Raw genomic sequence first — 7,365 nt, 5'->3', positions numbered from 1 at the left:
CCAGCATTCTGGGAGAAAGACTATCTTTCCAAATAGCAGAGAGGTTTATTTTTATCCTGGCTCTCGGGAGAACTGCATTCTCTATATGTAAATGTTTAAAGTGCATATCTCAGCTGGACAGATGAGGATCTGATTTTCTTGGGCGGGATTTGGTTCATTTAACTGCTACGTTTCTATATCTTGATAGCGTAGTGAAGCAGCCCTTTCTGAGGAAGTCCCTAAGTTCCATAGATAGTCAAAAGGAGGAAGATAAATGGCTTTAAAGCACCAGAAAAGGTCATGTACACCTAACTCCTGTACTCAAACTTCAATGAGTAAGAACTTCCTCTGGAGGTTTTCATGATCACCTAATACTTTCCATTTACAATAAAGTGAATTTAAGCATTTCAGAAAAACTCATCTTCAGTTTTAAAACATGGCTCTGTTAGATGCATAATTTGGCTGACCAGCATCCAAACATGCACTTCAATAAATAAATTACTGTGTCTTTGTAAGGACAAAAAGTTGTCAGGTACAAATTCTAACCACAAAGATAAAGGGAGAAATTTGGATAAAACATTTCTTTGGTGACTGATTTCATGACAACATAAAATGTTCAGCATTTCACATCATAATAGCCAGCAGAAGGCTGGAATTCTTGAAGTTCTCCAAGCTGTATTACACCTGGATGGAATACTAAAGCAGAAAAGACAGTGAAGCCAAGCAGACAGCATGGATATAGCAACACTGTTGGCAGACATTCCTGCCACACGGAGGAATTAAGAAAGTGTTTGCTTACTCCACCACCTAATGACTCTGAGCTGGTAGAGGAAATCATATCCAGAACCAACAAAGCAGTAATAATAATAGCAGTAATATGGAATTTCCCAAACTTTTCTGCATTCTAAGGCAGAAAAGCTATTAAATTCACTATAGCCATACTGTCTTGTAGGCAATCTAGTAGCAGCAAGAATTGCACTGAGCTCTGGAGGCCTAATCTCACTGAGCAACAGTCAAGCCATGTCTCCTTGATGTGCCCTTTCCAGGCCAGAACCGCAGAGTCAACCATACCCACCCAGTGCACTCTCCTGACCTTCAATCTCATGCTCTGACTCCAAGGCAAAGTCAGTACTTATCTGGCTGCAACTGTATTAAAAAAAAAAAGAAAAGAAAAGAAAAAAAAAAGTGGCTTTGTAATTATCTTTTTTTTTGTATTCTCACCATCTGAAGACTCCATATATTTTTTTCTGCTTTGCTGTACTGTCTTCTCTTTTTCTAACCTTCTCTGAAACTGTCTTCCCATTTATCTGTTTAATGCTCTGTTGGTATATTTTACAATTGCAAAACATTTTGAGACATATTTGCATGAAAGACACTGTCCTGAGGAAGGGCCAGCTCACACTGTGCTGTTTGCACAAAAAGCCAGAAGCAGGAAGAGCAATAAAAGAGCAACTTAATTACTTTGGAGCTGCAGCACTTCCCACTACCATGGCCTCTGCATGAGGTGCTGACACAGCCACCAGAGTTGACTGAGAGGCATGATCTTGCTGACAGCTCCTCTGGTGCAGCTTTACGCAGTGCCACTGAGCAGCTCACAGCAAAAGGACAAGCCACAAAGAGCAGCAGGACATCAGTGATGTGACCCAATCTAAAACACTTAAAGAAATACCAGCGACCTCCAAGAAGCACAAAAGCCTTTCTGCCCTGTTCTCCTTTGCTGAACAAATCGTACTCTCTTCTAGAAGTGCTGTTCACCTCCCCTTGAGAGCTGCTTTATTCAGGAAAAGAGTGAAAAATCAGAGCACAGCTGCAAAAATGAATTCCCACTCATTGCCTAAGTACTGGTATTTTTTGTAGCTGTACAAGATAGGATGATATGACCTAACCTACATTATGTAGGTTGAGATTGTGAGACTTACTGGATAGATCTAGATCTGACTTCTGAGTTTCTTCTAGAGTCAAGGATTACTAGTGACTATGGCTGATGATGTGGGATAAGCATGGTCGTCAGTAGGAAGCACTTAGGAATTTCCTTGTTGCTCAAAGGATTAGGCTTTGAACTAAAATCCAGTAAAGTGATAAAAGTCCAAGGGATCACAATTCGTTTTCTTTAGAAAATACTGATTTTTGTGGCCAGTGCTAGCAACAGCATGCCTGGCTTAGCAGTCACTTCCACTCTGTTGCATCTACTTTTCCTTGTCTTCCTCCTGCTTGACCCTGGGGAAACTCTTGCTGTATGTCCCAGCTTGCAATTCCACTGCTAGAACAATTGAGCTATAACAGAAGCATTTCTCTTGGCTTCTTTCTTTTTTCAAGATCGAATCCTTTTGCTTTACCACTTTTGCTGCTCCTGTCTCCTTAGAGTTTTGTACTTGGGACCCTCTCTGCAAAATCAATGTTGAGAACTTTAATGCACCATCTGTCTCTGTTTATATCCAGTGACATCCCAGATACAGGGCTTGTACCAAAGAGTCCTCTAGTCTGAGTACACAAATAAGAAAAGGTATAGCAAATTCTTGGTATTTTTAAAAATGGTTTCAGCAGGGTTCTTCACAACTAATCTAATCATTGCCAGTAGTGTAGTAGGTGTCTACAATTTTTCTTTCCCTACAGTTTCAACAGGCTTTGTGTCTTATTTCCACAAAAGATCATGCAATCAGCAAGTTCACTGTCAAATGTGCCCTTTTCTGCAGTGGCTGCAAGTTGAAGTGAGGCAGTTGTCTGCTTCCAAGTTAGGGATATCATAGCACTAACGGATAGGCTGTTCTTTTTGTGTTCATATACCATGCATATGACTTTCCACCCTGAAAAGCCATACCTAAATAAAAAACCACCCCCAAATCCACAAAAACATTTACTTCCTTTTTCAGAGGTGAAACAGAAAGGGCATTTTTGCCCCTTCAAAGCCAACCTCATCTCTTTTTTATGCCCCTGCACTCACTGGTTTTATCAAAGAGAAATATGGTTCAGTCTTGGGAATGATTTTCCCTTCAAGTTTTATACTTATTCATATGTCTTGTTCTTCCAAAAGTGACTGTACCATGATATTCCAAGTTACTCTTCTACTGAAACTGTGTAGACTGTATCAAAGAAAGCACAATTCACAGAAGTGCCTCCACAGCACATTAAGAACTGCACAGCTCCCTAAGAGCAATTTAAAATGAAGAACAACCTTTCCCAACATCCTTTCAGAACTTCACATGGACATTAGCCAGATACAAGACTGAGCTGCAGAGGGTGCATTAAACTCCCCATCTGCTCTTCACAGTGCTCATCACTGATTTCTAACCCACAGTAAAGTCATTTGGCCAAAAAAATCATAGTGGATGAGACAAGTATACCAAAAGCCAGCTGAGCCTTTCCTTCCACAGTGTCCACAGAAGAAAATGCGCCTGATCCAGCCAGCATTTTCTCACTATTTGATTCCAGAGCATGTGATATCTGTAGGTAAGTCATGATCCAAATAAACTAGGGAAGCCAGATTTTATTGTTATTTACACTACCTTATAGTCACTATCTCAGCTGGTCTTGGCACAACTATTAACTCACTGCCATGTACATGATATCAGAGTATCCCTGAGAGACCTTGAAAACTTGGAAGAGTTTTAGAAAGATGCCTGCAAGTTTCCACTTCCCAGGGAGCCGCTTTTCTAACCCACTCCCTCGCTGTGCCCAGCTCCCGGTTGTGCAGCCACTATCTGACCCTATGCAAACGGTTTGCCCCGAAGGAGCACGCGTTTCCCACGGGTCCCTCTGCCCTCTGGGATACGGACTTCACATGGTCTCTTTGGAAAAGGATCAGCCCCGGGGATGTATGCTGTGGGACAGCCGTGGGATGGTAAGAGCCAGGTGTTGGGGCGGGTTTGTGCGATGGCCGGTGACTTCCATCCTCCAACGCCAGTGAGGCGGGGGGGGGTTCACCTCCCCTTCCACGTGAGCGCAGCGCCTCTCCCAGGCTCGCACACAGAGGGCGCGCTGGGCGGGCGGGACGACCCCCAGTCCCCAGCCCTTAGCCCCTGCCACAGCACAGACCGCCCGTACGGGGCGATGCGGCAGCGGCTGCTCTCCTGCTCCGCGGCCCCGCAGCAGTGAGAGGTACCGGACAGAGGGCGGCGGGGCCGGGCGGGGCCGGGCCGGGGGCGGTGCTGCCTCCGCAGCGGGACAGACGGCAGCGGGAGCCGGGGCCGGAACCGGAGCCCGAGCCGGGCAGGAGGAGCCGCAGTGGGAGCCGGGCGTGGTGAGCGGAGAGCGGAGAGCGGTGAGCGGAGCTGCCCCGGCCCCAGCGGGGCGGCTGCGGGCAGGAAGGTGCCGCGCTGCCGGTTGCGCCTGAGCCGGAGCATCCCGGCGGGGTCAGCCGCCTTCATTTTCCAAGGGAGGTGGGCACTCCGGGTTTGGGGTGCTTTTTTCCCCCCTGCTCTAGTACCCCGTGCGCGTTGTTCGTGCCCTCGGCCGGCAGGGCTGCCCGGCGGCCGGGCGCTGTTGCTCGCACGTCCCGTAGCGCCGGGGCTGCTCCTCCCGCTGTCCGGCACCGGCTGAGGCGGGTCCCGGCGGGTTTGGGAAGCCGCCGTGAGCTCAGGAGCAGCGCCCGCCGTGCCTCGCCAGTGCTGCTGCTCCGAGAGAGCCTTCTCAGCGGTTTGCCTGTCCTGTGCCGTAACCAAGGGCATTTGATTTTCAGAAGCGTTTAACTGAGGTACGCGTTAGGCCCGTGTTTTGTAAAGAACCTGTTTTTAGCCTAACTGACTTCGTGGTTTGTCAAAGTGTTTGAATTGAATGGACGCTTCTTCGGTTCGGAGAAATTGCTTTTGTTGGAGGCAGAAAGGGGAACGGTCTAGGAGAGCGTGGAGACAGCATCGGGGTTGTGCTGGTTCTGGAAGGAGGGATGCGGAGAGAAGGGAGGCACAGGCTGGTTTCCATCGCTGAAAGATACTGCAGCCCAGGGGTGTGATAGTGCAGAGCATTGGGTCATCACTGTGCAAGCACATTCTTGGCTCTGTGGGCATAGATTGCCCATCATAGATTGCCATGCGTGTGCTCTTTCACATTGTTTGCAGGAAGATGGCGGGAAAAGAATTGCTCCCTCTGCAAATAAATTGTAACATGCCTATCTAACGTACTGACAGAAGAGCTGAGCTTAGACAGCACAGCAGTAGAAAAAAGAAAACAGGATGGGTGCACAAACACTTTATGTCTAGCTAAAAGCTGCAGGCTGTTATGGCATCATTTTGGTAGAGGTAATAAAGTTTGGAACAGAACAAACTCTTCCTACGCTTGCAAATGCTAAACAGTTAGAGGAAAATTGTGAAAATAGTGGTAAAGGGCTGAGCATTTGCCATGTTGATTAACATTTATATAAGCAAAGACAGTTAGGAATGCATATTGACTATTATTAAATTTAATTCTTAGTTAATTATAGTAGAATGGGAGAAAGGTGGAGACGTATAAAATTTGGACCCTACAGGATGTATATCATGCTGGCAGTTTTGTTCTGATAAGGGATCCAGATGGAGGGTTGATGTCTGTTTCCTTGTGATTTTGCTTTTACTGTCATTTTGAACCCACTATGACTTTTCTGTGCCTGAATAGACCAAAACGAAAGGCAACCTGAAACCACCAGCTGCTTTCTCTCTATAATGCCTAGAAGGGCTTTTTCTCTTTAGAGATTGTTGCTGGTTGTAGCTATATACTGGCTGCCTTCGTTCCCCACTTCTTTCTCAGACTTGGTCATTCATGTCACCCAAGGTGGGGGAAAGAAAGGCAGGCATCTCACCCCTGTCTCCGTCCTGTTTCCCCAGCTTTCCTCTGCTCTGGTGAACAGGCTTGCCTGCCTGCTGACTGCTGCTTGCTATATCTAGTAAGTGTGCTTTGCTGTCAGGAGGATAAATGCTGTAGGACCATGAACTGGTGGGGAAGGGGTCCTGGGCTATTTCAGCATCGAAGTCTAATCTAGTACTATCACCATGTAGATGACTATATGTATATGAAGTTATTGCCATTTGCATTTTGTTAACTTATTCAGATGTAAAAGGCTGAACTGGGATAGCTCGTGTCTGGCAAGTGTCTTTGTTCATAGTTGGGTCTTAGTGGTGCAGTGGAAATTATAAGCTTATTCTGTAAATTCCTCACCAGAGCCAGGAAGCAATGCAGTTTTTCCCCCTGGCACCCTATCTATGCAGAAGAAGAAGAGGAATTATCTTAACGACAGAGTGTATTCAGAAGTTGCTGAAAAATGTGATGTTTCTGATAGGTTTGAGACTTGGAATTTTAAAAGTCCATTACTAAAAAGTCAATATATTTTCACCTCTACCTCCTGCACTCTTTTGCAAGCACTCCTCCCCCTGTGTCTTCATGACTCCGGTTACCTCCTTTTCCTGGCTTGCGCAGAGGAAATCCTGTTATGACATAGTCGATCCATGGCGCTGCTGCAAAACCCACCTCTTAGCCTGCCACTTCATCTGCATCTCCCTTCTTTGTCAGTCCTTCTGCTGCTCCCCCTTCTCCCCTGCATCGGACATCAGTCACAGGCTTCACTTTCAGGTGTCCCCATACACGATGTACCACCTCTCCAGCTTTACCAAGACATGCCCCCTGGGCTTTGATCAGCCTGTACTCTCAGCATCTTTCTCCCTCAAGCCATCATCTTTTTGGTTCCCCAAGCTCCACCTTGCACTTACTTGTAGTTTCATGTAGGCACCTTGTCCATAATTTCTTTAATTTCCTTGAAATGTCCCGGCACATTTGTTTTTGCTTTGATGCCTTCAGCATCTGGTGAGATGCTTAAGACCAGCCTGTCACTGGAATTACTCTGGCTCTGGATTTGAGAACAACGTTGTCCTCTAAAGCTAGGACATCTGAGAGGCACTTCTTGAAAGATCACTCCATCTAGCACCAGCAGAAAGTCTCCTTTCATAGTCCATGTTATCCTTGCTTGCTCTTTTTTGGCATTTCAGGTGCAACCCTGCCCCCTTATGCCTACATAGCTCAGCGTGGTTCAATATGACTCCCTTTGCAATAGTGTTGTTTCTTTGCCTAAGTTATTGCAAACAATTGTTTTGCAAACAATGACTATGTGTAAATGTAAGGCACACAAACACAGATAGGATAATGCCATGGTCTCTTTGTCAAGGGGTGGTGTGCATGCAGCCTGCACTGATAAAATAATGAATGTCACAAGGATAGAGATCTTTGTTATATCAGTGAGGGGAAACAGAATCAAAGGACAAGGTTGTTTTCTTACTTTTCTTGGTAAAGTACGCTGAGCCACTGGAGTCTGGAAGCAGAGTTACAGTGATAGTTACTGTGATAGCACATTTGTGCCTAAAATTCCCTTGCATTTAAGTTCACAGTATGTAATTGGTACTACAATCTGCCTTTTTTGGAGAGAAAAAA

The sequence above is a fragment of the Manacus candei genome, unplaced genomic scaffold, assembly GCF_025592945.1.
Source record: "Manacus candei isolate 608988 ecotype Guabito, Panama unplaced genomic scaffold, ASM2559294v1 h1tg000014l, whole genome shotgun sequence".
Lineage (NCBI taxonomy): Eukaryota > Metazoa > Chordata > Aves > Passeriformes > Pipridae > Manacus > Manacus candei.
This window is presented reverse-complemented; position numbering follows the sequence as displayed.